We start from the raw sequence: 26,915 nt of genomic DNA on the forward strand, positions 1-26,915 counted from the left end.
ATTTTTCTCAAGCACCTCTGACATGGAAATAACTGCACAAACACAAAACTGATGTGCGGAGAGGAAGAGAAAGAGTAAGATGCATTCCTCATCCAAACGCTGAATAAGGGACTGAGCCACAAATTAGAGGAGCTCTGTTAATGTTCATTGGCGTTTCGTATTTAAGTTACACAATTATCCGCAGTATAATGAATATAATCGCAAATTTACTGTATGTAAGTTATCAATCAAAATTTGCTCTCTTATCGAAAATTAACTATAGGTTGATTTGATTTTTCCTAGTGCCTGGACTAAAGATACCTTCTCAATCTGGGCACAAACACATGATGTTGCTGAAATGACTGTGTGAGATTCTGGCTGTGAGTTGATCATGGAACTACGATATGCCCGAATCTGTTTCATCTTTTATGCTCAAACAAATATCCACCAAAATGCTGCCTCTGCCCACAACTCCTCAACGAGAATATTCTCCAAATAGAGAAGACTGGCGATCTCCCAGCTGAGTTTTCAGATACAAGATGAAACAACAGTATTGTTATGATCTTCGATTTATTGATTTTAAAAATTCAGCCTCATTCAGATCTGCGCTGATTTTCTCCACATTAATTTACGATGTAGTGTTGTGTGTTTCACACATGAGGCACAGGCCACATTTTCAACACTTGACATTGTACATTCACAGCAATGTGATCTGCTTTTCTGTAGAGTTTCCAGATGATCAACTCAAATGAGAATCGCTCGATTATCCTTACAAGTGGAAAAGCCAAAGCCACTCAAGTCTTTAACCAGAATAATCGGTCTCATACATTATATCTCCCAAATCACCCAACGTTTGATCATAAAAACACAGAAATTTAGAAAATAGATGCAGGAGTAGGCCATTCAGCCTTTCGAGCCAGCACCGCCATTCAATATGATCATGGCTGATCATCCAAAATCAGTACCCCGTTCATGCTTTCTCCCCATATCCCCTGATTCTGTTAGCCCAAAGAGCTAAATCTAACTCTCTCTTGAAAACATCCAGTAAATTGGCCTCCACAGCCTTCTGTGGCAGAGAATTCCACAGATTCACAACTCTCCGGGTGAGAAAGTTTTTCCTCATCTCAGTCCTAAATGGCCTGCCCCTTATTCTTAAACTGTGACCCCTTGTTCTGGACTCCACCAACATCGGGAACATTTATCCTGCCTACAGTATAATTTTTTTCCTGCATCTAGCCTGTCCAATCCCTTAAGAATTTTGTATGTTTCCATAAGATTACCTCTCATTCTTCTAAATTCCAGTGAATATAAGCCCAGTCAATCCATTTTTTCATCATATGTCAGTCCCGCTATCCAGGGAATTAACCTGGTGAACCTACGCTGCACTCCCTCAATAGCAAGAATGTCCTTCCTCAAATTAGGAGACCAAACCTGTGCACAATACTCCAGATGTGGTCTCACCAGGGCCCTGTACAACTGCAGAAGTACCTCCTTGCACCTAAACTCAAATCCTCTTGCTATGAATACATAGAACAGTACATACAGCACATGAACAGGCCTCCATACCGAACATGATGCTCTCTGCCTTGTACACATGCTCCATGTTTCTCCATTCCCTGCATATCCATGCATGACCCCACTTGCCTCAGTCACTAACCAGACAACCATCCTAATGTAATTTGGTCCACGGTAATATCAAAACTGAATTCGGCCCAACAATTTCACTCCACCATTCAATCATGGCTGATCTACCTTTGCCTCTCAACCCCATTCTCCTGCCATTGCCCCATAACCCCTGACACCCGTACTAATCAAGAATCTGTCAATCTCTGCCTTAAAAATATCCTTTGACGGCCTCCACCGCTGTCTGTGGCAATGAATTCCACAGATTCACCACCCTCTGACTAAAGAAAGTCCTTTTCGTCTACTTCCCAAAGGCACGTCCCTATATTCTGAAGCTGTGGCTTCTAGTCCCAGACTCTCCCACTAGTGGAAACATCCTCCCCACATCCACTCTACCCATCCACTTAGCACAAAGGGATTCATAAGAATAACATATAACGTTCCAAATCACCGATCCGTGTTATCCAGAGTTGCTGCCTGGCCCGCTGAATTACTCCAGCACTTTGTCTCTTGTTGTATAAACCCGGCATCTGCAGTTCTTGTTCCTCCTTATTTGATATCCTTCATCTCTCACTAAGCAGCACATCCTCAGGAAGATGAGGAAATTCCGGACAGAATCTCACATAACTCTGACAAACCACATGCTTCTCTTTGAAGTCCAACCAAAATATTGGTGTAATCTCTTAAGCTAGGTGGAATTTTGAAACTGTCCCAGAGTGAAATTTTAGAAATAGTCTAAATATTCCTTTCTTTTCATGGCAGTGACTCAATGGCCTCGTTGACCAAGTTTCAAACTATCACCTTCCAGTCTGAAGAAGGGTCTCGGCCCGAAAAGTAACCTATTCCTTCGCTCCATAGATGCTGCCTCACCCGTTGAGTTTCTCCAGCATTTTTGTCCACCTTCGATTTTTCCAGCATCTGCAACTTTCTTAAACCTTTATTACCAGATTATTATTATTTTCCATGAGATAGGCTCAAAGAAGTAGTACCTCAAAACAGTTTTTAGAAATACAGCGTGGAAACAGACCCTTCGGCCCACCGAGTCCACGACGATCAGCGATCACCCCGTACACTAGCACTAGGGACAATTTACTATTTGAAAAGACTGCAAAAGGTTGTGACCACTGCCCAGTCCATCACCGGCTCTGACCTCCCCACCATCGAAGGAATCTTTCGTAGTCGCTGCCTCAAAAAGGCCTCCAACATCATCAGAGACCCACACCACCCTGGTCACATACTCATCTCACCACTGCCATTGGGAAGAAGGTACAGGAGCCTGAAAACTGTAACATCCAGGTTCAGGAACAGCTTGTTCCCCACAGCCATCAGGCTATTAAACACAACAACATATAAGCTCTGAACTACAACAGACTATTATAATTATTGCACTATATTTGTTATTTGAGTATGTGTGTATATATTCACACTGAACTTTTTTTCTCCAGTTATGTACTATGTTTACATATTCTGTTGTGCTGCAGCAAGCAAGAATTTCATTGTCCTATCTGGGAAATATGACAATAAAACACTCTTGACTCTTGACTTTTTACCAAAACCAACTCACCTCCAAACCTGTACGTCTGTGGAATGTGGGAGGAAACTGGAGCACCCGGAGAAAACCCACACAGTCACAGAGAGAAGATATAAACTCCATATGGATCGAACCTGGGTCTCTGGAGCTGTAAGACAGCAACTCTACCATGCGCCTCCGTGCCACCCAGAGTAATTCTATGTTCCATTATAGAGCATGACAGACCAAATATTTAGGGTGACATAGAGCAGTACAGCACAGGAATGGGCCCTTTGAATGAATGAATGAATGAATGAATGAATGAATGAATGAATAGGTTTATTGGCCAAGTATTCACATACAAGGAATTTGTCTTGGTGCTCCGCCCGCAAGTGACAACATGACATACAGTGACAATTAGGAATGTCCACAATGTCTGTGCCAAAAATAATGCCAAGTTAAACTGATCTTCTAGATATCTCTAAAAACCTCTTGGCTCATTTCTAGTAAGGATTGAAGTATGAAATACTATTGGCGATATCCCTAAATCCTACCTGTACACAGGGTCATAGACTCGTGGACCCGTTCAGCAAGGAAACAGGCCCTTCAGCCCAACTAGTCCATGCCAGGCCAAGTTGACCAACCAAACTAGTCCCAATTGCCTACATCTGGCCCACATCCCACTTAGTATCCATAAGCTAGACAGGGTGCAGAGCAGATTTACGAGGATGTTGCCAGGACTAGAGGGTGTGAACTATATGGTGAGGTTGAGTAGGCTGGGTCTCTATTCCTTGGAGTGCCAGAGGATGAGGGGTGATCTTATTGAGGTGTATAAAATCATGAGAGGAATAGATCGGGTAGATGCACAGAGTCTCTAGCCCAGAGTTGATGAATCGAGGACCAGAGGACATAGGTTCAAGGTGAAGGGGAAAAGATTTAATAGAAATCTGAGTGGTAACCTTTTCTCACAAAGGGTGGTGGGTGTATGGAACAAGCTGCCAGAGGAGGTAGTTGAGGCTAGGACTATTGCAATGTTTAAGAAACAGTTAGACATGGATAGGACAGGTTTGGTGGGATATGGGCCAAATGCAGGCAGGTGGGACTAGTGTAGCTGGGACATGTTGGCTGGTGTGGGCAGGTTGGGCCTGTTTCCATGCTATAAGACTCTATGGCTGTAAGCATTGGGTGGAAGTGAGAGTGGAGGAAAGAGTCCCACAGGTTCGCTGAACAATAGGTGAGTGGTGGGGAAATGTAATAGGAACCTGAGGGGCAACGTTTTCTCTGAGTAACTGCAGCACTTTGTTTTTACTGTAACAGGGATGTTTTAATGACGGCTGAGAAGCCAATCACACTGAAGAATAATCACAAATAGCAAGCCAGGCAGTGAAAAGCGCATCTCATTTGTTGCAGAATATAAAATGAGGATTGGAATATGCACTAGATTAAGATTAGAATAAAAAGTCATGAAATATGGATTTCTGTTGTGTAAAAATGCAATATTTATCTGAGGGATTGGCAATCCATACGTGGACCAGTTGCGTGAACTCGGTGAGATTATTAAACAATGATTATGGCTCAGTACATGTATACTGGTAAAGATTCAGCTACACCTCTGCAGATATGCGTTACATTTTCAGTAAGTTTTTCACAGCAAGCCTGGTTTGTAAATCCATGTTCTTGAAACAGGGTGGTGAAGCCATGCCAACAGTGTGTGAATGTTCTAGGCTGCAGTTCCACATGCACGCAGTCTCACCTGTTGTGTTTGTTAGATGTGTAAACATGTGTAGAGACGCTCATAGTGTAACACGCACAAACATGCATGTACAAACAAACAGGTACAAACATGCACATACAAACATGTGTGTACAAACATGCAAACATGCGTAGACTCCCATGGTCAAACATGCACAGACATACATGTACAAGCACATACAAACACATACAAACAAGTACAATACATACAAACAAACATACACATACAAACATGCAAACATGAGTGGGCACCATTATGGTCAAACACGCACAAACATACCTGTACAAACACATACCAACATGTACCAACATACACATACAAACATGCAAACATGTGTAAAGATCCCCATGGTCAAACACGTACACTGAATGGCTGAAGGCATGATCTAGAGACTTTACAGATACCGCCTTGGAACAGGCCCTTCGGCCCACCGAGCCCATGCCGTCTAGCGATCGCTCGTACACGAGCAACATCCTACACACTGGGGACAATTTACAAGTTGACCAATTAACCAACTAATAAACCAATTAAGTCAATGAATCTACAAATCTGTTTGTCTTTGAAGTGTGGGAGGAAACCGGAGCACCTGGAGAAAACCCACGCGGTGACAGGGAGAACGTACAAACGCCACACAGACAGCGCCCGTGGTCAGGATCGATCCCGGGAGGCAGCAACTCTACCGCTGCTCCATCGTGCCACCCTGTGAACTGATTGGATACAGATGGCTTGCACCTTCAGTAGATTGGAATGAAGTTGAACTGAATCCTTTAGAAATGTTTTCACTGCCAAGAATGGCTGTGGGAGGGAAGGGGCAGATTTGTGAACAGATATACCACAGGTCCCGGTAGTTATCCATCAGGGTTTAATCCTCAAACACTCTTGTACCCATCAGCTTGGTCTCATTAGATTTAATTTTCCCAAACTGCTGAGGAAGGGTGGACAGAACTCACCGAACACTGTGAGATGATTTAATGACAACAGTTGTAACAAGAATCACCCTGCAGCAATTGCATTCAAACTTGGAATACAACACAGAGATCCGGGTTCGATCCTGACCTCGGGTACTGTCTCTGTGGAGTTTGCATGTTCTCCCTGTGTCTGCACGGGTTTCCTCCCACATCCCAATGACGTGCGGGTTTGTAGGTTAATCGGCCCTCTGTAAATTGCCGCAGGTGTGTAGGGAGTGGATGAGAAAGTGGGATAACATAGAACTAGTGTGAACGGGCGATCGATGGTCGGCGTGGATTCTGGTGGCTTATTTCCATGCTGTATCCTTCGATCAATCAAACTGATTAAATAATTGTATTGGAAGGAACTGAAGATGAGGTGCTGTCTGTGTGGCGTTTGTACGTTCTCTCCAGAGATGCTGCCTGACCCGCTGAGTTACTCCAGCACTCTGTGAAACGTCACGTATCCATGTCCTCCAGAGATGCTGCCTGACCCGCTGAGTTACTCCAGCACTCTGTGAAACGTCACGTATCCATGTTCTCCAGAGATGCTGCCTGACCCGCTGAGTTACTCCAGCACTCTGTGAAACGTCACGTATCCATGTTCTCTACAGATGCTGCCTGACCTGCTGAGTTACTCCAGCACTCTGTGAAACGTCACGTATCCATGTTCTCCAGAGATGCTGCCTGACCCGCTGAGTTACTCCAGCACTCTGTGAAACGTCACGTATCCATGTCCTCCAGAGATGCTGCCTGACCCGCTGAGTTACTCCAGCATTTGGTGTTTCAATTCTGAACAAATAATTTGCAAACTTACTGGGTGTAAATGTTATTTTTGTGAATGTACCCCCTATATACAGCAGCAAATGAGACATGTGGGGTGCTCGAGATGTCGGGGTGCTTGGGAGAGAGTGATGACCAGACGGACCTCGTCCCAAGAGATTTCACCCATTGGAGTGGGAGATTGCAACCTTCACGTGGTCCACCCTGTTTCGACCAATGCAATCAACCCGACGTGCACAATCAAATAATATCAAATAGACCAATAGACCATGTCTGACGAATCTTATAGAATTTTTCGAGGATGTAACTAGTAGAGTGGATAAGGGAGAACCAGTGGATGTGTTATATCTGGACTTTCAGAAGGCTTTCGACGAGGTCCCACATAAGAGATTAGTATACAAACTTAAAGCACACGGTATTGGGGGTTCAGTATTGATGTGGATAGAGAACTGGCTGGCAGACAGGAAGCAAAGAGTAGGAGTAAACGGGTCCTTTTCAGAATGGCAGGCAGTGACTAGTGGGGTACCGCAAGGCTCAGTGTTGGGACCCCAGCTATTTACAATATATATTAATGATTTGGACGAGGGAATTGAATGCAACATCTCCAAGTTGGCGGATGACACGAAGCTGGGGGGCAGTGTTAGCTGTGAGGAGGATGCTAGGAGGCTGCAAGGTGACTTGGATAGGCTGGGTGAGTGGGCAAATGCATGGCAGATGCAGTATAATGTGGATAAATGTGAGGTTATCCACTTTGGTGGCAAAAACAGGAAAATAGACTATTATCTGAATGATGGCCGATTAGGAAAGGGGGAGATGCAACGAGACCTGGGTGTCATGGTACACCAGTCATTGAAAGTAGGCATGCAGGTGCAGCAGGCAGTGAAGAAAGCGAATGGTATGTAAGCATTCATAGCAAAAGGATTTGAGTATAGGAGCAGGGAGGTTCTACTGCAGTTGTACAGGGTCTTGGTGAGACCACACCTGGAGTGTTGCGTACAGTTTTGGTCTCCTAATCTGAGGAAAGACATTCTTGCCATAGAGGGAGTACAGAGAAGGTTCATCACCCTAATTCCTGGGATGTCAGGACTTTCACATGAAGAAAGACTGGATAAACTCGGCTTGTACTCGCTAGAATTTAGAAGATTGAGGGGGGATCTTATAGAAACTTCCACAATTCTTAAGGGGTTGGACAGGCTAAATGCAGGAAGATTGTTCCAGATGTTGGGGAAGTCCAGAACAAGGAGTCACAGTTTAAGGATAAGGGGGAAATCTTTTAGGACCGAGATAAGGAAAACATTTTTCATACAGAGAGTGGTGAATCTCTGGAAATCTCTGCCACAGAAGGTAGTTTAGGCTAATTCATTGGCTATGTTTAAGAGTTAGATGTGGCCCTTGTGGCTAAAGGGATCAGGGGGTATGGAGAGAAGGCAGGTACAGGATACAGAGTTGGATGATCAGCCATGATCATATTGAATGGTGGTGCAGGCTCGAAGGGCCGAATGGCCTACTCCTGCACCTATTTTCTATGTTTGTATGTAAGTTGTCCTACAACTTTAGGCTGTGCACGCCATACGCAAGAAGAAGCTTTCACCCATTAACTCGATGAACTTATTCTTCGTACCTTGATGATGATGAAGAAGAAGAATCATTGGCTTTTACAACAAAATGAAAGATTTATTGAATTTATCATCCTTGTGCCTGCCATACTTTCTCCTGTCAATGAGCAACTCGATATACAGCAAGATTTGGAAAGTACATGTAGAATGTCTCTGTTAAAATGAAATTATATTAAATGCATTCTTTAATGATAATGTAACTCAGGCAACTGCTAAAGGTTAATGCTTGGAGTGGATATTTCAGCTGCATCTTTTTTTTAACTGTAAATAGGATTAGACAATTACTTCAAGAAGCTTTGCAGAGTGCATTAAAGATGAAGCTTGATCACGTTCATGTACATCTGAAAACTGCCCCATTCACATTGGTTCCGTTTTATTTTAGTTTAGAGATGCAGCGCGGAACCTTTGGCCCACTGAGTCCGCACCGACCAGCGATCCCCGCACACTAACACTACCCTACACACACTAGGGATATACCAATCCAATTAACATACAATCCTCTACGTCTTTGGAGTGTGGGAGGAAACCGATGGTCTCGGAGAAAACCCACGCGGTCACGGGGAGAACGTGCAAACTCCGTACAGACAGCACCCGCAGTCGGGATCGAACCCGGGTCTCCAGTGCTGCAAGCGCTGTGAGGCAGCAACTCTACTGCTGCACCACCGCGCCATTCCCTGACATCGTTGTGGGCTGTGGTGCGAGGGAAGTAAGATGGCATGTATCGTTGGCCGTGATCTCCGTGTGCCAATGACAATAGACAATAGACAATAGGTGCAGGAGTAGGCCATTCGGCCCTTCGAGCCATAGCAGCCTTGCCATAGCAGAGTTAGGATTAGCCTTATTACTGTCCCGTGTGCCAAGGTACAGTGCAAAGCTTTGTGTTGCACGCTGTCCAAGCAGATCAGGTAATGCCACACTTAAATACAATCAAGTCAAACTCGTCAACAGGTAGAGCAAAGGGGAAGATACAGAGTGCAGAATACAGTTCTCAGCATTGTAGCGCACCAGTTCCACAGACAGAGTCCAATGTCCGCAATGGGGTAGAGGTGAATCTACAGTTCCCCACCTGAGAGCATATTTAAGGTGGACAGTCAGAACATTTTTACCCCCAGGATAGAAATGTTAAAGTCTAGAGGGCTCAGCTTTGAGGTGAGATGGACAAAGTCTATACTAGTTTATACCAAAGAGAGACACAAAAAGCAGCAGTAACTCAGTGGGCCAGGCAGCATCTCTGGAGAAAAAGAATAAGAATTGACCCGAAACATGTCCTGTTCCTTCTTTCCAGAGAAGCTGCCTCACCCGTTGAGTTACTCCAGCATTTTGTGTCTACCTTCGATTTAAACCAGCACCTACAGTTCTTTCTTACACTATCCTGTTCTGTGTTCAGTATGTCATAATCATATCAGTGCTCTATACAGATGCTCACTATCTTTTATACTTTAGGCATATATCGCCGAAACAGGCCCTTCAGCCCACCGAGTCCACGCCAATCAGCAATCACCCTACACACTAATATTAGCCTACACGTTAGGGACAATTTACGATTTTTACCAAAGCCAATTAGCCTACAAATCTGTACGTCTTTGGAGTGTGGGATGAAACTGGAGCACCCAGAGAAAACCCGCGCAGGTCACGGGGAGAACGTACGACATTCACACAGACAGCACCCGGAGTCAGGATCGAACCCGGATCTCTGGCGCTGTGAGGCAGCAACTCTACCGCTGTGCCACCGTGCATCCCTAATAGCCAAGCCAAGGGTTATGCCATGGATATATAACCAGTGGGAAAAACAGGAAACCCAGGAAAAAAATAGCGTGCAAGTGTGCACAAGTCTGAAGAGCAGCTGGAGATCTTTAATCCACTTAATGAAATAAATTCTGTAATTGCAGTATCAGTAATGACCAAGAAGACTACTGTATTGTTGTATGGAGGCAATTTGTTTGCTAATGTATTTCGGGGCAGGAAGCTTGCCATCCTCTCCTGATCTGGCTTCAATGTCAACACAGTCCACATTAATGTGGCTGATTTAGTTACCCTCTCAAATGGCCAATTAGTTCAAGGCTAGTCCGGCTGGGCAAATGCATACTGCCCTGCCAGAGACGAGCGATGAAAAGATTCTCCTACACACCAGTCCCCTCGAGACCTTGGTCGGCACGGTGGTGCAGCAGTAAAGTTGCTGCCTTACCGTGGTTACAGACCCGGGTGCTGTCTGTACGGAGTTTGCACGTTCTCCCCCCCCCCCCCCCATACCTGCATGGGTTTTCTCCAAGATCTTCGGTTTCCTCCCACACTCCAAAGACATGCAGGTTTGTAGGTTAATTGGTTTGGTATAAATCAAAATTTGTCCCTAGTGTGTGTAGGATAGTGTTAGTGTGCGGGGGTCGCTGGTCGGTGCGGACTCGGTGGTCCGAAGGGCCTGTTACCGCGCTGTATCTCTATACTAAAGGAAATGTGTCCAACACCTCAAGCTGCACTGTCTCTCCCTCTATCAAATGGGCACAGTGGTGCAGCTGGTAGAACAGAGATTACTCCTGATCTTGGGTACTGTTTGTGTGGAGTTTGCATGCTCTCCCTATAACCATGTGGGACTTAAATAGCCAACGACTTGTAGTGAGTTGTTGATCCTTTGAATAAAACTTTTTAAGGAGTTATTGAATATTTGTTGAGTGGTGGACAGTGAAGGAGCTGTAATCACAATGGCAGGCGTGACTCACACTACCCACACTACCCCTCTGCCCACAATGTCCATACATCTAAACCACATCATTTTAGAGTGATACAGTGTGGAAACAGGCCCTTCGGCCCAACTCGCCCACATGTCCCATCTCGTCCCACCTGCCTGCGTTTGGTCCATATCCCTCCAAACCTGTCCTATCCATGTACCTGTCTAACTGTTTCTTAAATGTTGGGAAAGTCCCAGCCTCAACTACCTCCTCTGGCAGCTCGTTCCGTGGGGTCAAGGAAAGAGCGTTCACATCGATCGCGGCCCTGTCTCCACCAATCTTTCCACCACCACGCACAAGAAGCACAAGACAGACACCATTGTATGCAGATGCCGAGAAGTGTTGCAAGTTTTGTGATTGTATTTCATTCTAACTACATCACCAACTGCCATGAAACAAGACAAAATAACGGTCCCTACATCATCAAATGGCTGAATTTCAATAAACTGTGCTGCCAATATTCCCTTTACCCAAGGATGATTAGGGAATGGAACATGCTACCACCCAAATTATAAAAGGACTGGACAAGCTAGATGCAGGAAAAATGTTCCCAATGTTGGGCGAGTCCAGAACCAGGGGCCACAGTCTTAGAATAAAGGGGAGGCCATTTAAGACTGAGGTGAGAAAAAACTTTTTCACCCAGAGAGTTGTGAATTTGTGGAATTCCCTGCCACAGAGGGCAGTGGAGGCTAAATCACTGGATGGATTTAAGAGAGAGTTGGATAGAGATCTAGGGGCTAGTGGAGTCAAGGGATATGGGGAGAAGGCTGGCACGGGTTATTGATAGGGGACGATCAGCCATGATCACAATGAATGGCGGCGCTGGCTCGAAGGGCCGAATGGCCTCCTCCTGCACCTATTTTCTATGTTTCTAACACACGTGCTGCTCCCGATGTTAAGTCATTTAACAAGGGGATTGAGCAACGAGATCTCCTCAACGTGGTCAAAAAGGCTGACTGCAAAATGTAATCTCTACTGTACTGACTCGGACCTGGGCGAGATAACCACTGAAGAGATGTTTGTGCAGTAACCAACCAGAACCTGAATCACCCACTGCCATGGCAGATAATACAGAGATGGTTCACCCCTTGATTCTGAGACTGTGACTAACTATTAACGAGAGCACTGATGAAGATAATTGCTGCATTTGTCCAGGTAGCTGAGAAAAGGTGGATTAGTTCAAAGCAAGAATTAAGAGAGAGTGTTGGGGGGTGACAGAGAGAGGGGGGAGTGGGAGGAATTGTTCGACAGGTGGTACGTTGATTTCTGGTCTCCATATTAGGTCGGAGCTAATGACATTAAAACAAAGTTTTTATTTCCAAGCAGCTACAGTTATAAAAGAAGTAACAGGTACGTACTCTGTGAAGAATCGAGGAATTTGTACAAAGGAAACAATGGAGTAAAACTAGATATGTTCCAGCTTCCTCATCCCAATATGGGAAAAGCATACAGCCTTTACTACACAAGATGCTGGAGTAACTCAGCGTGACAGCCACATCACAGGAGAGAAAGGAATGGGTGATGTTTCAGGTCGAGACCCTTTTTCAGACTGATGTCAAGGGAGTGGGCAGGAGAGAGATAGAATGTAGTCGGGGGCAGTAAGACTGGTGGGAGAACTGGGAAGAGGGAGGGGATGGAGAGAGAGGGAAAGCAAGGGCAATTTGAAGTTAGAGACGTCAATGTTCATACCGCTGGGGTGTAAGCTGCCCAAGTGAAATATGAGGTGTTGTTCCTCCAATTTGCACTGGGTCTCACTCTGACAATGGAGGAGGCCCAGGACAGAAAGGTCAGTGTGGGAATGGGAGGAGGAGTTAGTGCTGAGTATTTGAAAGGATTTGAGTATAGGAGCAGGGAGGTTCTACTGCAGTTGTACAGGGTCTTGGTGAGACCACACCTGGAGTATTGCGTACAGTTTTGGTCTCCAAATCTGAGGAAAGACATTCTTGCCATAGAGGGAGTACAGAGAAGGTTCACCAGACTGATTCCTGGGATGTCAAGACTTTCATATGAAGAAAGACTGGATAGACTCGGCTTGTACTCGCTAGAATTTAGAAGATTGAGGGGGGATCTTATAGAAACTTACAAAATTCTTAAGGTGTTGGACAGGCTAGATGCAGGAAGATTGTTCCCGATGATGGGGAAGTCCAGAACAAGGGGTCACAGTTTAAGGATAAGGGGGAAATCTTTTAGGACCGAGATGAGAAAAACATTTTTCACACAGAGAGTGGTGAATCTCTGGAATTCTCTGCCACAGAAGGTAGTTGAGGCCAGTTCATTGGCTATATTTAAGAGGGAGTTAGATGTGGCCCTTGTGGCTAAAGGGATCAGGGGGTATGGAGAGAAGGCAGGTACAGGATACTGAGTTGGATGATCAGCCATGATCATATTGAATGGCGGTGCAGGCTCGAAGGGCCGAATGGCCTACTCCTGCACCTATTTTCTATGTTTCTATGCTGAGCAACCGGGATCTGATCTGTGTATCTTTTTTATTATCTGACCTGTTTGGTTAACATGCAAAACATAGTTTTTCACTGTACCTCGGTACACATGACAATAATAGGCCTACGATACGATACAATATGATACGAGAGAACTTTATTCATCAAAAACTACAGCTGGCAACCTAAACCTAGGTGATGAAAGGCAGGGGGGAACTAATCGTTCCACAGTGTTGATGTCCTTTATTGCGTTTAGTTGAGTTCAGTTTATTGTCACTAAATAAACAGGTACAGTGGAAAGCTTTTGTTGCGTGCTATCCAGTCAGCGGAAAGACAATACATGATTACAATCCAGAAATTTACAGTGTCTAAGAGATATGATAAGGGAATAACATTTAGTGCAAGGTTCAGGCAGCAAAGTCCGATCAAGGATAGCCCAAGGGTCACATGAACTATGCTTACAAATCTCAGCAATGGACTTTGACAGCCGTGTTGCTAATATTACTATGAAGGGAGGTCGCGGCAGGACATGAGACCCCAGTAACGAAAACCTAGTGGAAACAGGAAGACAAGGAGAGTTTGCAGAAGAGATCCCCTGAGCAGTGTAGTTGGGAACAATTAATGTCCATTGATCAGATATGGGATCGCAGAACCACAAGTAACTTCAGAATCGTTGATTTGGTCAGAAGTGCATGCGCATGTGATTTTACTTTTTTTAATAATAAAACATTACACTTGTTTTCTCCAATGAAAGAGTAATGATGTACATTAGTGGTGAAATAATTATAATTGGTGATTGAGCGGATGCTTCAGAGCAGATGGTGATGTTTTGTTTTCTCTTGCACTTTGCAGTTTTTGTACTTTGCCATAAATACTGCCGAGACATCAGGGTGAAAGTCAACTTCTGCCGAGGTGCAAAAACAACCAGGGCTGATTGGCAGCCCACCGTGTATCCTCTCCTCTTCTGGCACAATGAATACACAGAGCCGCTGCCTCACAGCGCCGGTGACCCAGGCTCCATCCTGACCTCAGGTGCTGTCTGTGCGGAGTTTGCACGTTCTCCACGTGACCGCGTGGGTTTCCACCGGGTGCTCTGGTTTCCTCCCACATCCCACAGGCGTGTGAGTTTGGAGGTTAATTAGCTTCTGTAAATTGTCCACTAGTGTGTCGGGAGTGGATGGGAAAGTGGGATAGAAACATAGAAACATAGAAAATAGGTGCAGGAGTAGGCCATTCGGCCCTTCGAGCCTGCACCGCCATTCGATATGATCATGGCTGATCAGCCAACTCAGTATCCTGTACCTGCCTTCTCTCCATACCCCCTGATCCCTTTAGCCACAAGGGCCACATCTAACTCCCTCTTAAATATAGCGATAACATAGAACTAGTGTGAACGGGTGTTCGATGGTCGGCATTGACTTAATGGGCCGAAGGGCCTGGCTCCATGCTGTGTCTCGAGACTAGACAATGTGGAATGGACAGTCTATTGTGGCCTATTGTGCACCATCACTGAAAGTCAATTCCAATCCCCAATCAATAAAACTGACGTTAGTTTCGACAAGGGAAGAATGGACTCACATTTAAACGGCAGCTCTCAAAGCTGCTACAATCACAACTAATTAATTACTCACTGACGAGAGTAATGTGGACATTTGAAGACAGTCCAGGGACATTGGGATAGGAAAGCCTGAAGGAAGGATCTCCCATGCATCTTTGATAAATTAATTACAGGGAAAGCTTCAAAAACGTTCTCAAGACATTTCCCCGAAGAGACAGATTTGTAGACTGTCTGCCCATCAGATGATAGAACAGTTGTGAGAGGAGAGGCCAAGCCCTGGAGCTCTGGGGACAAGAAGTGGTGGTGATTGGAGATGGATGATCGATCCAATGTTGCAGAGGATCGGACATGGATGGGGCCACACATGACTGGGTGAGGTGGACAATAGACAATAGACAATAGGTGTAGGAGTAGGCCATTCGGCCCCTCGAGCTAGCACCGCCATTCAATGTGATCATGGCTGATCATCCCCAATTAGTACCCCATTCCTGCCTTCTCCCCATATCCCCTGACTCTGCTATCTTTAAGGGCCCTATCTAGCTCTCTCTTGAAAGTATCCAGAGAACCTGCCTCCACTGCCCTCTGAGGCAGAGAATTCCACAGACTCATTACTCTCTGTGAGAAAAAGTGTTTCCTCATCTCCGTTCTAAATGGCTTACCCCTTATTCTTAAACTGTGGCTCCTGGTTCTGGTTGGTCTTCGTACTGGAAGGATGGGCGGGTGGTTAAGGTGTCCAGGAAATGGCTGGAGGAGCAGTGGGAGCCAAGGATGGAATGCTGAGGCTTTCTCAGGTGCTGGTGAGGCTGGATATGGAATATTGTGAGCAGTTTTGGGATCCACATTCGAGGAAGGTATGGGAAAGAACTGCAGATGCTGGTTTACAACGGGGATGGAGTAACTCAGCAGAACAGGCAGTATCTCTGCAGAGTAGGTATGGGTGAAGAGGGGTCTCTCCTTTGTGTTCTGTTCCAATTTCAGGCCTTTCCCCGCAAGCGCTGTAAGTGGGGGATTGCCGGATGAGACAGACCGAGAGAGATAAGCACAAGGACAGCACGGTGGCGCAGCGGTAGAGTTGTTGCCTTACAGCACTTGCAGCGCCGGAGACCCGGGTTCGATCCTGACTGCGGGTGCTGTCTGTACGGAATTATGTACATTCTCCCCGTGACCGTGTGGGTTTTCTCCGAGATTTTCAGTGTCCTCCCACACTCCAAAGCCGTACAGATTTGTAAGTTAATTGGTTTGGTGTAAGTGTAAAATTGTCCCCAGTGTGTGTAGGATAGTGTTATTGTGCGGAGATCGCTGGTCAGTGCGGACTCGGTGGGCCGAAGGGCCTGTTTCCGCATGGTATCTCTAAACTAAACTAAACACGACTTTTGGTCCCGGCAGGAAGTATTTCCCTTCCCAAACTCGCTCATTCTGGGATTTCTTCCAGCACCTGGTTGGAGAATCCAATTTCTGGAGCACATTCCAGTTGTCCTTTGTACAGCGTGTAGAAAGATGCTGGTTTGCACCATTGCTCGACACAAAATGCTGGGGTAACTCAGCGGGTCAGACAGCTTCTCTGGAGAGAAGGACTAGGTGACATTTCGGGTCAATTTGAGATTCTTCAGACAGGATCTGGAGAAGGGTCGAGACCCAAAATGTCACCCATTCCTTCTCTCCACAGATGCTGCCTGACCCGCTGAGTTACTCTGGATATTTGTGTCGATCAATGGTGTCCACACCAATCCAATATCAATGACATGACATTCTGTAACACATTGATGTTGCTTTGCCTTTGGACATGTTGTTACAGCATTGTTACAAGTGCATCAAAATTGGTGTGTTTTAGTCATTACTGTGTTTGATGGAATTGCACCCCTCCCCTTTATTTAAGTTCATGTTCAAATGTCATAGGGGCAAAAGGAGGCCATTCGGCCCATCAAGTCTATGCCATTCAAAGACTGATCTGTCTCTCAACCCCATTCTCCTGCCTTTTCCCCATAACCCCTGACACCCGCACCAATCAAGAATCTATCTATCTCTGCCTTAAACATACCCACTGACTTGGCCTCCACAGCTATCTGTGGCAATGAATTGCAAAGATTCACCATCCTGGAACTAAAGAAATCCCTCCTCATCTCCTTTCTAAAGGTACGTCCTTTTATTCTGAGGCTGTGCCTTCTGATTCTAGACTCTCCTACTGGTGGAAACATCCTCTCCACATCCACTTGATCCAAGTTAAGTGGTTATTAGAATCTATGAATAAAGGCTACTTCACACTTTTTATAACAAGAGGAATATATTGGTCTTTTTAGGCTATTCAGTCTAAAATTATGCATAGTTATTGTCTATTCAGGCAATATTTGGAGAACTTTTGTATTTTAAAATCACATTTCTCTAAAGCGCTGGTTATGTTAACAAATGCTGTTATTCACTTTTCCACAAATGGTCTGAAATATAAATGGAGCTCCTGACATCGTACATTGTGGAAGCTTTCATTGAGGACATCACAGTAATAAAAACTGCCATGTAACTAAACGTGATGGATAACTGTAACAGACAGAAAATAATACAGGATTGTCAAAGTCACCAACGAGAGCACAGAGAGCCATCTCCTGAACAAGTAGAGAGTGGTACAGTACGTAAACAGGCCCTTCCTTCAGCCCAACCTGCCCACACCGGCCAACATGTCCCAGCTACACTAGTCACGTACAGTATGGAAACAGGCCCTTCCTTCAGCCCAACTTGCCCACTCCGCCCAACATGTCCCAGCTACACTAGTCACGTACAGTACGGAAACAGGCCCTTCAGCCCAACCTGCCCACACCGCCCAACATCCCTCCAAACCCGTCCTATCCATGTACCTGTCTAACTGTTTCTTAAACGTTGGGATAGTCCCTGCCTCAACTACCTCCTCAAGCAGCTCGTTCCATACATCCTCGATTCCCCTACTCTGGGCAAGAGACTCTGTGCATCTACCCGATCTATTCCTGTCATGATGTTATACACCTCTATAAGATCTCCCCTCATCCTCCTGCGCTCCATGAAATAGAGACCCAGCCTACTCAACCCCTCCCTAGAGCTCAGACCCTCTAGTCCTGGCAACATCCTCATAAATCTTCTCTGAACCCTTTCCAGCTTGACAACATCTTTCCTATAACATGCAGCCCAGAATTGAACACAATATTCTAGACGCAGTCCCGCCAAGTAGCACAGCATATGCATAAATCCTTTGGATTGAGTTCCCACATACAAGTGCAGAATAATTAATGTTTCCCTAATAATGATTTCCCACAAGACCAACAAACACGGTGGCGCAGTAGTAGAGTTGCTGCCTTACTGCCCCAGAGAATCTGGTTCAATCCTGACCATGGGTGCTGTCTGTACAGAGTTTGTATGTTCTCCCTGTGACTTGCGTGGGTTTTCTCCGGGTGCTCAGGTTTCCTCCCACACTCGAGAGAGGTGTTCTCCAGGTTTATAGGTTGTGTAGGAAGGAACTGCAGATGCTGATTTAAACCGAAGAAAGGCACAAAAAGCTGGAGTGGGCTCAGCGGGACAGGCAGCATCTCTGGAGAGAAGGAATGGGTGATGTTTCTGGTCTGAAGAAGGGTCACGACCCGAAACGTCACCCATTGTTTCTCTCCAGAGGTGTTGCCTGTCCCGCTGAGTTACTCCAGCATTTGGTGTCTATTTCAGGTTTGTAGGTCAATTGGCTTCAATAAGGATTGTAAATTGTCCCAAGTATGTGTAGGATAGTGTTAGTGTGCGGGGACCGCTGGTCGGCACGGACTCGGTGGGCCGAAGGGCCTGTTTCCACACTGTATCTCTAAACTAAATTAAACTTTGTGATTAAGGTGCAAAGATATTTGATAATTTATCTCATTTGGGAAATGTTTAGGTGTAGGTGTAATGGGGGTAGGTGGGTGGGGGGAGGGGTGGGGGGGGGGGGGGGAACCAACTCATTCCTATCCAAATCGAAGACTTCATGTTAACTTTCAATCCCTATGAACTGACGTGTGGAATTCCTGTGATTTATTTGAACGGAACAGAGCTGAGTGGCACTGAGTTTAATGCTCAGCCCTCCCATCAGGTTACAGACTTGAATCCCTGTGGGGAACTTAGTGCTGCATGGAATCCTAATGTGTGATTAGTGCACACTCATATAAAACCTGCTCCCTTCATCCATACCAAGTGTACAATAACAGATAGATCAGATACAAGCCTTGACCCTTATCCAGACACTGAAACTGGACTAAAACCCACAGTTGAACATCACATTTGACATCTTGCTGTTGGCCATGACTCCTGAGTCTCAAGCCTTTACGACACCTTGTACCAGTTAATCCCATACTATTTGCCGACATCATGGTCCTCATTATAGCAGCCGAAAAAGCTCAGCTCCTGAGGAATGTGTGTTATAATTACAGTAGGATGGATCATCTTGACATCTGGCCTTCTAATCATTTCTGATGCTGGACAGTTTTCTTTTCTCCATCACCCTATCCGAAGGCAAAGACCAAAAATAAAACAGAAACTGAAAGAAAGGAGTTGTGGGAATGGACCTATTCCCTGCCCACTGTTAAACTGTCTGCATTTAACCCAAGTTCAACATGAGACCATTTTATAAAGCGTTTGACAAAAGAGTGAAGGAAGCATCATTCTCCACAATGTGAGAGTTAAATAACTGATTGTTATAAATGAGCTGCTGTGGCTGAGATCAGATACTATGTCTGATTTCTGCTCTGCCATTATCCAGGCACTTGAACTCGAGATAACAATGACTTCACACACACAATAAGAAGTGGTGGGCTGTAATTGTCTGCATTTAGTCACGCAAACACAAGAGCTGGCCTGAGAAGGGTTAGTTAGCCAATGACATCATCCAGCTTGTTGGCCTTTACAAACGGTGGCAAAATCAGCACTGACATTCGCCCGAGTCTGCCCGTAAATCTCAGATCTGGGTCAAACCGTGAGGCCCAGTCTCTGGCTGCAAACGTGCCAACGAGCAGCAGGTTTTATCGGCCAAGCCTCTCGGTGGAAAGGAGGAGAGGAACCGGGAAAGAATGGTTTATACACAAACCCTTGCCGGCAATCTCTACCCTGTAACTGATGATCACATCGTCGTGTTAGTGTGCCTGGCTTGCTCGGCACAAAGAAGGTGGCAGCGTTTTTCTCAAGCAGGGACGTTCGCACTTGAGAAAATCAATCACCATCTGTGCTCGCTTTCTGAAGGGAAGAGAAACAACCTCTGTTTAAAAATACACCCAAATAAATATCTCTTCATGTTTGAAAATAAAGTGCGAGGTCAGAGACTAACATGGCAATTAGAAGAGAACAAACAGTGGCTGCTGTTAGTGACTTCATTATTTAATATCACGTCTTAAATATATGTCCCAGCGTTGTAATCATAGGGACACAAATAGATCTCACAGCCATGGACAAGAGCAGCAACATATACAAAGGTTACAAGAAGGTGGCAGTGGGTACAACAGCTCCTAACGTGGGATGTTTCTGGATGCCCCTGCAGCAGGGAGAAGCTGCACTCTGATCAAACTTCTCCGGGACCACAGCTGAGCGAGAACTGCCAGCTACAAGTCTGCTGCGGCAGCAAAAACTATTAAATACTCAACACTTATCCAAGCCCCCTTTCCAGTAAGCAGCCACTTGCACAGAATTACTGCTTCAGTAAATAAATCTACAGGTCTCGGAACAGCAGAAAAATGAATGATTGAGAGGAAGATCACAAAAGCTGGAGTAACTCAGCACAACAGGCAGCAACTCTGGAAGGCTCCCGACCCAAAACATCACCTGTCCATGTTCTCCACAGATACAGCCTGACCCGCTGAGTTACTCCAACACTATGTGAAACATCACCTATCCATGTTCTCCACAGATGCTGCCTGACCCACTGAATTACTCCAACACTCTGTGAAATGTCACCTATCCATGTTCTCCACAGATGCTGCCTGACCCACTGAGTTACTCCAGCACTCTGTGTCCTTTTCTGTATTAAACAGCACCGGCAGTTCCTTGTGTCGACTTCTTCATTTATTTAAATATAGCCCCACTTCCTATTATCAACATATCCATATCCAGTAAAAATGTACACTTTTTATTTAAAAATATTTACGTGGCAAAAATGACTCGAAAGGTCATCTATATTGTTGCAGAGCCAGAAAGTCATAGAGCGATACAGCACGGAAACAGGTCCTTCGGCCCAAATCTCCAATGCCAACCAAGATGCCCCATCTACACTGGTCCCACCTGATTGAGTTTGTCCCATACACCTCTAAACTAACTCTACCCACGTACATCTGAATATGTTTTAAAAGTTGTAGTTTAAATATCACACCTACGTATTCACAAGTAGATTTTTCTTGAGTGAGTCGAGATAAATTTTGAGCCGTGAATCCAAAGTTCCAGCTTGCAATATGTTTCGGAGAGTGAGACCTTTATGACAAAGCGCCCTCAACTTGACAATGGAAACCTTTCATCAAATTCCAAGGACAGATTTTATTTGAAAATACTTTACAAATCAATCACCTAAAGTTACCCGCCTTGCTGCTGCTTAAACGGTAGAGCAAATAGAATCAATCACTTTGTGCCACATTGAACAGAAGCTAGAAACATCCCCGCTCAGAGAGCAGGCCAACAAAATCACTACATTAGCAGCTCAGCAACTTTACCAGCTACTTCTCTGTAGCCGTCCAAAAATATGCACTTCCCTATTACACTTTATAAGGTCATAAGGCCATGTGATAGGAGCTGAATTAGGCCATTCGGCCCATCGTCTACTCAGGGCGGGCAGGGTCACCCTCGGGGCAGGATCACCCATGTCCATGCACCAGTCTCCCCACACGTCCAGCATGCGAGTCCACCTGGAGGGACATGAAGTCTGTTGCTCCAGGAACGGCCTCATCAGTCGTCTCCAGGCCACAGACAAGTCCCACCAGGAGGACCATCACACTCTACCTTGAATGATCACCAATGATGGATTTACTTTCCCAATTCAAGATTTATTTCAATATTCTTTAAGAATATTATGGGATCCCAAAAGATTATTTCTGCCATGGGGGAGGGGCACCAAATGGGCAGAGGGGTCACATTCCTGGCCATATAGAGCTGATAATCCATTGTGGTAAGAATGGAAACACAAGGAAATGCAGGCGCTGGTTCACAATGAAAGGCGCAAAAATGCTGGAGTAACTCGGTGGGTCAGGCAGCATCTGTGGAGAACATTTCTGTGGGGGACGTTTCTGGTTGCCAATCCGTTGAGTAGAAAGGCACAGGGTCATTAGAAAATAAAACCAGGCTCCAGATGGTGAAGGGCTGGGCTCTGGGCGTGGGCTTCAGACTGGAGTGGAAGGCAGTCAATTCAAGGTTGCTCCCTCCAATGGACAATGTTAAGGCTGGTCTTGCTGTTTCTCAGATCACTCCAGTGTAGCCTCAGGAAGCAAAACCATTCACGTTACCAGATCAAAAGGGGCCACTTTTATCCTTGAAACAAAACTTTTATAAAATATGAAGTATCTTTCACTTGCTCCTATTCCACGCTTTCTAACCTCAGATAGAAAAATAGTTTGCTGCATCAGATAGCATTGTCAATAGACAATAGACAACAGTGCAGGAGTAGAGGCCATTCAGCCCCTCAAGCCAGCACCGCCATTCAATGTGATCATGGCTGATCATCCACAATCAGTACCCCGTTCCTGCCTTCTCCCCATATCCCCTGACTCCGCTATCTTTAAGAGCCCTATCCAGCTCTCTCTTGAAAGTATCCAGAGAACCGGCCTCCACCAGCCTCTGAGGCAGAGAATTCCACAGACTCACAACTCTCTGTGTGAAAAAGTGTTTCCTCATCTCTATTCTAAATGGCTTACCCCTTATTCTTAAACTGTGGCCCCTGGTTCTGGACTCCCCCAACATTGAGAACATGTTTCCTGCCTCTAGCGTGTCCAACCCTTAACAATCTTATATGTTTCAATAAGATATCCTCTCATCCTTCTAAATTCCAGTGTGTACAAGCCCAGCCGCTCCATTCTATCAACATGTGACAGTCCGGCCATCCCGGGATTGTCATTACTCACCTGATGAAGTTAATTAGTAGAAGCCACACATTCCTCTCTCCTTATTGTGGTGATTCAGTGGCAGAAGTCCATGTGACCATCTGGTATCTTGTACAAGTGGCTCTGGCATTGAGAATATGTGAGGCTTTGACAGGAACTGAAATTGGATGAGGTACTTGGGATGGTGAACTTCAGCCGCAGAGAGCCTTTGCTGCCTCCCGATGTCCCCACACACAGGGCTCCATCCATCCAGCAACAATGAGGCGTGCCACAACTCTCCATGTCATTGGCATGTACAGCAACACTGGACTGTCAGATCTACCAGGTGGTCCCACACTCTGGTTCACACTTACCTTCATCTCATGTATAAAATCATGAGAGGGCCACTGGTGGGATTAGTACAGCTAGGCCATGTTGGCCAGTGTGGACAAGTTGGGCCGAAGGGCCTGTTTCCACACTGTATCACTCCATGACTTTATGTCTATGAATAGATCAGGCAGATGCACAGAGTCTCTTGCCCAGAGTAGGGGAGACAAGAGCCTGTGGACAACAGTCTAAGGTGAAGGGGAAAATATTTAATAGGAATCTGAGGGGTCACTTTTTCACACAGAGGGTGGTGGGTGTATGGAACTAGCTGCCAGAGGAGGTAGTTGTGGCTGGGACTATCGCAACATTTAAGAAACAGTTGGACAGGTACATGGATAGGACAGGTTTGGGAGAAACGCAGGCAGGTGGGACTAGTGTAGATGAGGCATGTTGGTCAGCCTGGGCAAGTTGGGCCGAAGGGCCTGTTTCCGTGCTGTGTCACTCTCTTTCCTTCCATCAGAGGCACATTCCTGTGACCCTCTCTCTCCCCACAACAAGGCAGCACATGGTCATCAGGAGCCCCAGCGTATTGGGAGGAGGATTTCTCTCAGGCACTGCTCACAACCATTTAATATGTATGAAAATCATTGCGTTAATTAATTTTTAAAGAAAAGCACTTCTGCCTGTTATACACAATTAGATATACTTTAACTGCAATGATAGAGTCAAACAGCATGGAATCAGACCCTTCATCCCCACTTGCCCACGCCAGCCAACAAGGCCCATCTACACTAGTCCTACCTGCCCGCGTTTGGCCCATATCCCTCCAAACCTATCCTATCCAGGTGCCCATTCAAGTGTCTTTAAATGTTAAAGAACGACACAAGATGCTGGAGTAACTCAGCGGGTCAGGCAGCATCTGTGGAGAACATGGATAGGTGACGTTTCACAGAGTGCTGGAGTAACTCAGCGGGTCAGGCAGCATCTGTGGAGAACATGGATAGGTGATGTTTCACAGAGTGCTGGAGTAACTCAGCGGGTGCAGCAGCATCTATGGAGCTAAGGAAATAGATAACGTTTCGGGCCGTAACCCTTCCGGGTTTCGGCCCGAAACGTTGCCTATTTCCAGAAGGGTTTTGGCCCGAAACATTGCCTATTTCCTTAGCTCCATAGATGCTGCTGCACCATAACTCAGTGGGTCAGGCAGCATCTGTGGAGAACGTGGATAGGTGACGTTTCACAGGGTGCTGGAGTAACTCAGCGGGTCAGGCAGCATCTGTGGAGAACATGGATAGGTGACGTTTCAGGTCAGGACCCTACTTCAGACCGATTGTAGTTAGGGGGGGGGGGGGGAAGTCAGGAGAGGTGGGGGTTGGACAAAGTCGGGCAAGTGATGGGTGGATACAGATGATGATGGTTGAACAAAGGCCAGAGGTGAAAAGAGAAAAAGGTGGTGAGATTAGTTTAGTTTGGTTTAGAGATACAGCGGGTAACAGGCCCTTCGGCCCACCGGGTCCACGCCGACCAGCGATCCCCGCACACTAACACACTAGGAATAGTTACAATTTTACCAAGCCAATTAAGCTACAAACCTGCACGTCTTTGGTAGGAAACCGGAGCACCGGGAGAAAAACCATGCGGTCACGGGGAGAATGTACAAACTCCGTAAAGACAGCACCCGTAGTCAGGACAGAAGCCGGGTCTCTGGTGCTGTGAGGCAGCAACTCTACAGCTGCGCCATCGTGTCACCCTTCTTCATCTTAACAATTTCAAATTATTTTACAGTCCCATCATTTTAAGACAATTATGCTTTTAATATCATATCTGGTGCAAACTATCATCAGTTTTTACAGCGCTCTCGTTGTGTGATCACAAATAGCACATGAGCAAATAACCAAACACTAATCTGTGCCACCAACAGTGCTTTTAAACATCTAACCACTTGCAGTAAATAGGTTGCGCTGTTAAGGACAAATCTATTTACCAAACAAAGTAATAATCCATGAGATTGTGCGTTAAAGATTCTTCCCACATATTAACTGTGCGTTCATTTCACATATACAGCAGTTCTGAATTACTTTAGGACATTCTTAATTCAAAATAAAATTGGAAATTTAATTTCTTCACATTTACATTAATATTTGTTGTCAGTGGATGATGAATCTGTGGAATTCATCGCCGTACAAGGCTGCGCGGGGGAAGTCAATGGATATTTTTACGGGAGGGACTGATAGGTTTGTGATTAGTACGTGTGTCAGGGGTTATGGGGAGAAGGCAGGAGAATGGGGTTAGGAGGGAGAGATAGATCAGCCATGATTGAATGGCAGAGTAGACTCGATGGGCCGAATGGCCTAATTCTACCCCTATCACTAATGAACCTATTTGTTAGATTCAAATTTCAAGGTCAAATCAAAGTCAAAGTCAAGTTTATTCGTCACATACACATAAGAAATGTGCAGTGAAATGAAAAGTGGCAATGCTTGCGGATTGTGCAAAAAAAACTACAAACAGAATGGAACAGAAACACATATTAACATATTTGTGGGAGGAAAAAAAGAAAAAAAACAGCAATTTTAAAAAGACACCACACAACAGTAAAATGGTGCAGTAAAGTTAGTCCCTGGTGAGATAGGAGTTTACAGTCCTAATGGCCTCTGGGAAGAAACTCCTTCTCATCCTCTCCGTTCTCACAGCATGGCAACGGAGGCGTTTGCCTGACCGTAGCAGCTGGAACAGTCCGTTGCTGGGGTGGAAGGGGTCTCCCATGATCTTGTTGGCTCTGGAGTTACACGTTCTGATGTATAGTTCCTGCAGGAGAGCGAGTGTAGTTCCCATGGTGTGTTCGGTCGAACGCACTATTCTCTGCAGAGCCTTCTTATCCTGGGCAGAGCAGTTCCCAAACCAAATCGTGATATTTCCTGACAAGATGCTTTCCACAGCCACCGAGTAGAAGCATTGGAGGAACCTCAGAGACACTCTGAATTTCCTCAATTGCCTGAGTTGGTAAAGGCGCTGCCTTGCCTTACTCACCAGTGCTGCAGCGTGTGATGTCCATGTCAGATCCTCTGTCAGCTCACCCTATCCACAGTATCCCCATTTATCTTCATTGGTGTGTACGTCCTCGGATGTTGTGCCCTCCTAAAGTCCACGATGAGCTCCTTGTTTTTTTGATGTTCAAGACGAGGCTGTTGTCCTGACACCAGAGTGCCAGATCAGCCACCTCCTCCCGGTATGCCTTCTCATCGTTGTCTGAGACCAGGCCCACCACCACAGTGTCATCAGCAAACATGATTATAGAGTTGGAGCTGAACCTAGCCACACAGTCATGTGTGTACAGGGAGTACAGTAGGGGGCTGAGGACGCAACCCTGGGGGGGTCCTGTGCTCAGGGTGAGGGTCTTCGATATATTTCCTCCCATCTTGACTACCTGGGGCCTGGTGGTGAGAAAGTCCAGGACCCAGGCACACAGGGGGGGTTTTGAGCCCCAATTCCAGCAGCTTCTCAGTAAATCTGGTGGGTACTATCGTGTTGAAGGCTGAACTGAAGTCTATGAACAGCATCCTCACATAGCTCCCCTTCTGGCTGTGAAGATAAGGGTCTATTTATCATCTGCAATGGGACAATGACAATA

General features: G+C 45.7%; 1 protein-coding gene and 1 long non-coding RNA gene across 5 annotated transcripts in view; one reads left to right on the plus strand and one right to left on the minus strand.

Annotated features, from left to right (window-relative positions):
• Positions 1–26,915, minus strand: part of znf536 (zinc finger protein 536) — a 400,158-nt gene that overhangs the window by 284,194 nt on the left and 89,049 nt on the right. The window lies entirely within an intron of this gene.
• Positions 18,443–24,686, plus strand: LOC116982901. Its single transcript, XR_004414554.1, has 3 exons — positions 18,443–18,453; positions 21,089–21,091; positions 24,645–24,686. It is a non-coding gene; the product is annotated as an uncharacterized LOC116982901 (long non-coding RNA).

Source organism: Amblyraja radiata, chromosome 17 (assembly GCF_010909765.2).
Source record: "Amblyraja radiata isolate CabotCenter1 chromosome 17, sAmbRad1.1.pri, whole genome shotgun sequence".
NCBI lineage: Eukaryota > Metazoa > Chordata > Chondrichthyes > Rajiformes > Rajidae > Amblyraja > Amblyraja radiata.